This window comes from Benincasa hispida, chromosome 11, assembly GCF_027475165.1.
Source record: "Benincasa hispida cultivar pf3 chromosome 11, pf3_genome.v1.1, whole genome shotgun sequence".
Taxonomy (NCBI): Eukaryota; Viridiplantae; Streptophyta; class Magnoliopsida; order Cucurbitales; family Cucurbitaceae; genus Benincasa; species Benincasa hispida.
Genome location: NC_143488.1, coordinates 30,224,302 through 30,232,925, shown reverse-complemented (window position 1 = coordinate 30,232,925; position 8,624 = coordinate 30,224,302).

Sequence of the window (8,624 nt, the reverse complement as noted above, 5' to 3'; positions counted from 1 at the left end):
ATCATTTTGGATCTTACTTAGAAGGCTATCGTATAGTCTTTAATCAACTAAACAATTGGTAATTAAAGCGATTCCTTACAAAATAAAAACATTTTTCATTTTATCCTTCAGTTAAAAAAACTGAACATAACCTCCCACTTTCACGCACTGTTAAAGGAGAAATCACCCATGATTATCATATAATTCTTTTAATTATAAATAAATATAATAACTAAATTATCATATTATATTTATAATCTATAGTTTTAATATCACATCATATGTAACATTTAAACCATAGTCCTTTTCTCCTTTACTTGATATAAATCATATTTATACCAACTTCCTCCAATTAATATATCTCACACATCATATCACATAAAATTGAACCAGTTTAATCATATCATACATAATCAAACTACCTCTTGTAAATTTGAACACTTCAAATTGACCCAAAAACTGATTCTCAACTTGAATCCATTAAGCTACAAAGGGGGCCTTATGAACCTGTAGCTTGAAGCTCCAACGGTACGTGAATAGCTGACTAAACTCTTTAATCACGAGATCCACCATCCGTTAACTGCTGGACACTTCACTAAAGACTGACAGCAGCACTCTTCTCACTACAGATAAATTTTTTTGTGTCAATCGGATATGACCAATCAATAATATGATAACCCTTCACAGATCGCTCGTAAGTACAACTGGGCCAATTTATCATTTTGCCCTTGTAGTTACATTAACTCCTTACGTACCACTGAGTCCTCTAATGAACAATACATCATAGTCCTACTATGAGTGGACACCTCTCGGGCCATGAGTGTGTGGCGTCACATCATTCAAGCCCTGGAATCAGCCCTTAAGGGAGTAATCTATCTACTTACCTCTGCTTCAGAGAAGAAGTGAATTCCATCTTGTGTAGCTGAGTTCTGGCTCCCCAATCAGACGAATCCCCAAAGTGGTAGGTTTGAGTCAGCAATCTGGCTACTCGCATCCATGCAAATCAAAGGACCACCCTCCTAGACAAGAGTTTCTAACTTACTCAGGATTAAGGTCATGTTACCCATGGTCACCCAAGTGAAATGAAAGTCTCTGTCATGAACGACATTATATAGCGAGACTAAACACTTCATGGTCTAGTCTTATACAAACTCATTTGTATAGGACACCCTCGCTCGTATGTCTCCTCATAAATGACTAGGATCAGACCATCTGTAGCATGTCACAACACTTGTAACTATCTACAATGCAGGTCGTATCTGTAGTGTCACCAGGATAAGATTTCTCTCCTATATCCATATACTACATACCATTTAGGTTATCACTTAAAGAATGACCCACTTGTATGTCTCCACATACATGCTTAAGTTACACGACAACCAGGGATCTTAGTTTATTGGTTTGTGGTAAATGCAAATAAAATATCTCATATTTCATAGACAATAGTGAAGAAAATATCTCATATTATTACATCACAAGCATTTGTTCATACAGGTGTTTACAAACTACAGAACCCTACGAGAGTTTAGGGCATCAATCTCAAAAGTTTGGAAGAAAAGAAAGCTATTTTCTTTTATCCCATTTACCACAAAAAACCAATTAACCACCCACTAAGGTGGTTGGACAAAAATTAGGTATTATTATCCAAAATAATAAAATTAATATAAATAAATATGATAACTAACTTATCATATCTTATTTATATTAAACTATATGTTATATCAAATATAACACATAACCTATAGTTTTAATATTGTATCATATACAATATAAACTATAGTTCCTTTTCTCTATTTTATGGGATTTAATATAAATCATATTTATATTAAATTTAACAACTACGAATCTCATTCATAGAAAATATATTTGAATCTCATTCAAATATTTATTTCCTCCAATTAAACAATAATGTATTAAATACATTATGACAATTATATCATATAATTGAATCTATTTAATTATATCATATATAAGTAAATTCCCTTCTATTAATTTGAACAACTCAAATTAACCCAAAAACTAATCCTCAACTAAATCTTTTTGATCTAGCAAGGGGACCTTATATACCTATAGCTTGAAGCTCCAACGGTATGTGAATGATTAATTAAACTCTTTAATTACATTATTCACCTTTCGTTAACTGTCGGGCACTCCACTAAAGACCGACAGCTGCACTCTTAGCACTACGAATATATTCCTGTGTCCATTGGATATAACCACTCAACAGTACAATGACCTTTCACAAATTGATCATAATTACAACTAGGCCAAATTACCGTTTTGCTCCTATAGTTACCTCTAAATATTTAAGTACCACTGATCCCTCTAATGAACAATAGATCATAGTCCCACTATGACTAAAACCTCTCCGACCAGAAGAGGGTGTGGCGTCACATTGTTCAAGATTCGCAATCAGCCTTTAAGGGAACAATTTATCTACTTACCCCTGCATCAAAGAAGGAGTGAATTCCATCTTGTGTAGTTGAGTTCCCAGCTCCCTAATCAGTTGAATCCTCAAAATGATAGGCTTGTTGAGTCGGCGATCTCACAACTCTCACCCATACAAATCAAAGGATCACCCTCATAGGCAAGAGTTCACAACTCACTCAGGATTAAGGTCATGTACCTATGGTCATTATGAACGACGTTATATAATGAGGCTAAACATTTTGTGGTCCATCTTATACAAACTCCATGAAGGAACTCTATTTATAGAGGACTCTTGAGCGGAAGCAATCATTCCACACTCCATTGTGAAAGAAATCAAACATTTACAATCATACAGAAATGATTATACATTAATGATAAATTACAACATGCTTCTTAGGTAAATACAAGGGATCGAGTGATAATACCTTTGAAGAACTCTTTCTTCACGTATTTCCCTCGATCATTCAGCAATGCAGAATTCAAAACCTCGAACTCTATCTCCCTCGAACACTAGCAACGAGTATAACTCGATCCTTGATTAATTGAACACAACCACAACCTTGGTATTCTCAGTGTGAGAATCCATAAGTTGTGGACTCTGGCTGATTTGGATAGAGAGAAAGATTGGAGTAAACGATCAAGTATGCGATCACACAATCATGTAGCAAATGAAGTCTATCGTATAGACTCGATGCTCGATCGTTTAGTAAACGTATACTCGACACTCGATCGTTTATGCTCTGTAAACTATTGTGTAGTAAAACTCTTTTTTACTCGATAGTGAATTCTGTGAGATATATCGATTGACTGATTTGAAAAACTATTTTTCCTTTTTATTTCACTGTTACCATAAAATCGTTTATAACAACCCACTAAGATCGGTTATTTAGAAAAATGTATATTAATTATCATATAATTAATAAATTATAAATAAATACAATAACTAACTTGTCATATTATATTTATGAATTAATTTAATTATATCATATATAATGAAATTCTCACTTGTTAATTTGAACATTTCAAACTAACCCAAAAACTGATTCTCATCTTGAATTCATTGAGCTACAAAGGGGACCTTATGGACTTGTAGCTTGAAGCTCCAACAATACATGAATAACTAACTAAACTCTTTAATCACGATATCCACCATTCATTAACTGTCGGGCACTCCACTAAAGATTGACAATTACACTCTTCGTACTACAAACCATTTAGGTTATCACTTAAACATAATCTACCTGTATGTCTCCACATACATGTTTAAGTTACAACAATAACCTTGGATGTTAGTTTATTGGTTTTGATTAATGCAACTTAAATATCACATATATTTATAGAAAAAGTGAATAGAAATATCATATATTATTAATCACATAAGAGTTCGTTCATACAAGGTTTACAACAACATCCCACTTGTCCTAAAACTAGTCGGGTGTACAAGATAATAAAATTACAAGTACAAAAAACAATAAACTAGGGTATAACACGTCAAGTACAAGATCTCCCACTTGCCCTAGTCTAGCCATGGTCTGCCGCATAGATCCATACTCTGCAGGTGACCCTCAAACACTGCAGCCGAGAAGGCCTTTGTAAACAGATCAGCAACTTTGTGCTCCGAAGCTATGTCATGACAATCACGTCCCCTCGATGCACAATCTCTTGGATGAGATGATACTTGCACTCTTTGTGTTTATCGCGCTTATAACTCCTAAGCTCACGGGAATTAGCCACAACACCACTATTATCACAATAAAGTGTGATGGGCTTTGACATGACTGAAACAACTTCCAAATCAGTCAGAAATTTCCTGAGCCAAACGACCTCCTTAGCAACTTCACAAATCGTTACATACTCAGCCTCCATGGTGGAGTCCGAATTCACCCCCACTTGGTTCTTCACCATACTACTATCTATCCGTTAAGTGTGCATATTGATCCTGATGTGGATTTTCTAAAATCCCTATCAATCTGAAAATCAGAGTCCGTGTATCCCGTAAGGATCAAATCCTTAGAACCATACACAAGCATGTAGTCCCTCGTTCTCCGTAGATACTTGAGGATGTTCTTAACGGCTGTCTAGTGATCTAATCCTTGATTAGATTGATATCTACTAACTATCCCCACTGCATAGTAGATGTCAGGTCTAGAACATAATATCGCATACATCAAATTACCCATGACAGATGCATAGAGGATCTGTCTCACATCCTCAACCTCTTGAGGTGTCTTAGGACACTGTTCCTTAGACAATGTAACTCCGTGCTTGAAAGGTAATAGGCCCGTCTTGGAGTTCTGCATCGAATACTTGACAAGCATTTTGTCAATATATGACTCCTGAGAAATTGCTAGCATTTTGTTCTTTCGATCTCGAAAGATATGAATACCCAGAACAAACTGAGCCTCTCCCAAATCTTGCATTTGGAATTGGGTCACTAGCCAGTTCTTAAATGTAGTCAACAAACCTACATCATTCCCAATGAGTAGGATATCATCTACATACAACACTAGAAAAGCTAGTGAATTGTTGATGATCTTCTTGTAGACACAAGACTCATCAATGTTTTGATCAAAGTCATAAAATTTGATCGCAGTATCAAACCTTATGTTACAAGATTGAGATGCCTGTTTCAATCCATAAATGGACCGATTAAGCTTGCAAACCTTTTGCTCTTGACCTTGGACTGTGAATCCCTTGGGCTACACCATATAAATGGTCTCCTCAAGATTACAATTCAAAAAAGCAGTCTTAACATCCATTTTCCATACTTCATAGTCATAATATGAGGCAATGGATAGGAGGATTCTAATAGACTTCATCATGGCAATAGGCGAGAAAGTCTCCTCATAGTCGACTCCTCTACTTGGGTATAACCCTTTGACACAAGTCTAGCCTTGAAGGCTTACACTTTCCCATCAGCACCCCAATTCCTCTTGTAGATCCATTTACAACCTATAGGTTTAACCCCATCAGGTTGATCTACAAGATCCCAAACTGAATTGAAGTATATAGACTCCATTTCGAGATCCATGGCTTTGATCCATTCATCTCTGTGAACATCCTCCATTGCCTTCTTATAAGACAATGGATCCTCAACCTCGCCATCAGCTACCATAGCTAGGATTTCAGTTAAACCCATATAGCGAATAGATGGGTTTGCAACCCTCCCACTACATCAAGGTTCCCTCAACACTTGAGGTGGATTTGACCTATTAGATGAATCTACATCAACAACTCTTATTGAGGTACTAGGCTCTTCAACAACTCTTGTTGAAGATTCAGTAGTTTCTTTGGAAAGCTCATTAACCACGATTTTGCTTCTGGGTCTGTGCTCCCTTATGTGGTCCTCCTCAAGAAAAGTAGTATTTTGTTAATAAAAATACTATGTTTTCTTTAGGATCAAAGAAATAACCACCTCTCGTTCCCTTGGGGTAGGGTACAAATAGGCATAACCTTGAACGTGGTTCCAAATTCTTAGGATTGGCCTCAAGCACATGTGTCGGGCAACCCCAGATTCTGAAATGACGTAAACTTGCTTTACGACCATTCCATAACTTCAGAGGTGTTTTGGTAACACTCTTAGAGGAAAGAAAGTTTAGGATATAAGTTGCAATCTCCACAATATAACCCCAAAATAAGTTAGGTAAGGAAGCGTAACTCATCATGGACCGAACCATGTCCAACAAGGTTCGATTTCTCCTCTTTGGTACACCATTTTGCTGAGGTGTATCAAATGTTGAGAGTTGGGATACTATTCCATGTTCTTCAAATAGTTCTGGAAAGTCAGATAAAAAAACTCTCCAACTTGATCAAATAAAAGTGTTTTAATCGTTTAATTTAATGCATTTTCAACTTTACCCTTGAATCCTTTGAACTTTTCAAAAGACTCAAACTTATGTTGCATTAAATAAATGTACCCATATCTGGAATAATCATCAGTGAAAGTGATGAAATATTCATAACCTCCCTTGGCTCTTACATTTATCAGACCATAAAGGTTTAAATGCACTAACTCTAAGGTTCTTTGGTCTTATCACCTTTTCCAATAAAAAGTCTTTTAGTCATTTTGCCTTCAAGGCATGACTCACACACAGGTAAAGAATTTTAACTCGTTTAGAAGTCCATTCTTCACCAACCTCTCAATCCTACTGAGATTAATGTGCCCTAATCTTAGGTGCCAAAGATGGGCATTTTCCTTAGGAGAAATTCTAAGTCATTTATTTTGATTTACGACAGTTTTAAACATTTCTATGTTATGGAGGGCATTGCTAATGGTCTTAGCACATACAAATTATTTTCCAGTTTAACAGAACATATATCAACACCATTCTTAGTAATAAACATTTTATTATAATAAAAGTTAAGTTGATAATTACATTTCAAAAGACACTTTATAGACACTAAGTTGCTTTTCAAATCAGGAACAACAAATAGATCATTCAAAATGAGAAATTTGTTGTGTAAAGTTAAATGGAGACCTCTCACTACCATAGCTAAGACGACGTGCCTGGTTCCAACTCGCATCATCATCTCACAAGCATCAAGTTGCCGCTAGGAACTAATTCTCTGAAATGAAGAACAAACATGGTTAGTGGCCGTAGAGTCAATAATCTAGGCAGAATCATCATTCTCCACTAAACAAGTTTCCAATACAAGCAAATCACATTTACCTTGTTTAGTCTTCTTCTTCTCTGCCAAATATCTAGGGCAGTTCCTCTTTTTTTGCCTGTTCTGGTTGAAATGGAAATACTTTCCCTTGACAACCCTCATTAGTTGTCTACCTCTTGGAGCAGCAACTTGTGGGTTAGCAGCAGCCTTCCCCTTTTCACCCTTCTTCTTCTTCCACTTTTTAGTACCGAAGGAAGAAGGTGCAAACTTAATTCTAGAGGTTGAACCTTTGTGGAACTTTTTAGATGATGAAGCAATATTTGCTTTACCCTTCTTCTCCTTGCTTTTCAATAAGGGTTGGAAAGTCTGCAGCACGTTGAGTAGAGTAGTAAGATTGTAGTCAATCCTATTAAGAACAACATTGCTACGGAAGTGAAGGAAGCAATCTGGTAAAGATTCCAAAATGATGCTAACCTGGCTAGCCTCGTTGATGGTTGACCCATTCATCTAGCCACATTGAAGTAGACCATCATATTGAGAACATGTATCCAAATAGATGACCCCTCTTGTATACATGAGTTGAAGATGTACTTGAGAGCGTCGTGCTTGAACTGTGCGGACGGTTGTCCAAACATTTCCACAGGGACTCCATCACATAAGAGTTTGTTCATACAAGGTTTACAAACATTAGAACCCTACAAAATTTAGGACATCAACCACAACACCCTCAGACTCTTGCTCCGGTGAAGCTCCGATGATGAATCGGGGTGAAGTTTGGAGATGGAAATTCTTAGAAAAATGTTCCTTATTCTCTCTTTGTTTGTGGTACAAGTTTGGGCCTAAGGTTTCTCTTGGGAAAAATCTCGACTCTTGAATGTTTTCTTCGTGGCCATCAAGGCTCTATTTAAAGTGTCATGCGCTGAAAATCATTGAATTTTTTATTCTGATTAATCGTTATCTCCGATGTGGAAGGTGAGAATGTCAGCATTGTTATCATGATCAACATTTTGAAGGTTTTAGCATGTCGTAATTCATTGTGACAGAAACATCGCATTCACAAACAAACAACAAGTTATGCATCTAAGAATAAATTACGACATGCTTTTCAAACTTAAACAATAGAGGAGCAAGAGACATACCTCTTGAAGAACTCTTCTTCTCTTTAAATCTCGTTCTCATCACGGAACAACTCTCGTTGTCACTAAGATCGTTAATTCAGTCGTCCACCAAATCTCGTTGTTGCTCACCACCGAACCGTCTTTTACACAAACAGGCAGCAAGGAGGACACTACCACTCAGTAACCTCGGTATTCTCGGAGTGAGGATCCAAGAGCAATGGGCTCTATTGGATTTGGTAGAGGGAAAGAGGAAATTACGCTCGTTTACAATGACAAAGAAAGTGGGAGAGGTTTGGACTCTATCGTGTAGACGGGTGCTTGATGGTTTAGCAAAAGATGTACGATTGTTTAGTAAAATGGGGCCGATCTTTTAGACGATCAAATCACTCCGCACGCATGAACGTTTAGAAAAGAGTATGCGATCATTTAGGTAAGCTATGTGTGTACATGATCGTTTAGGACTACTTGAGTTATCGTGTATGCTCTCGT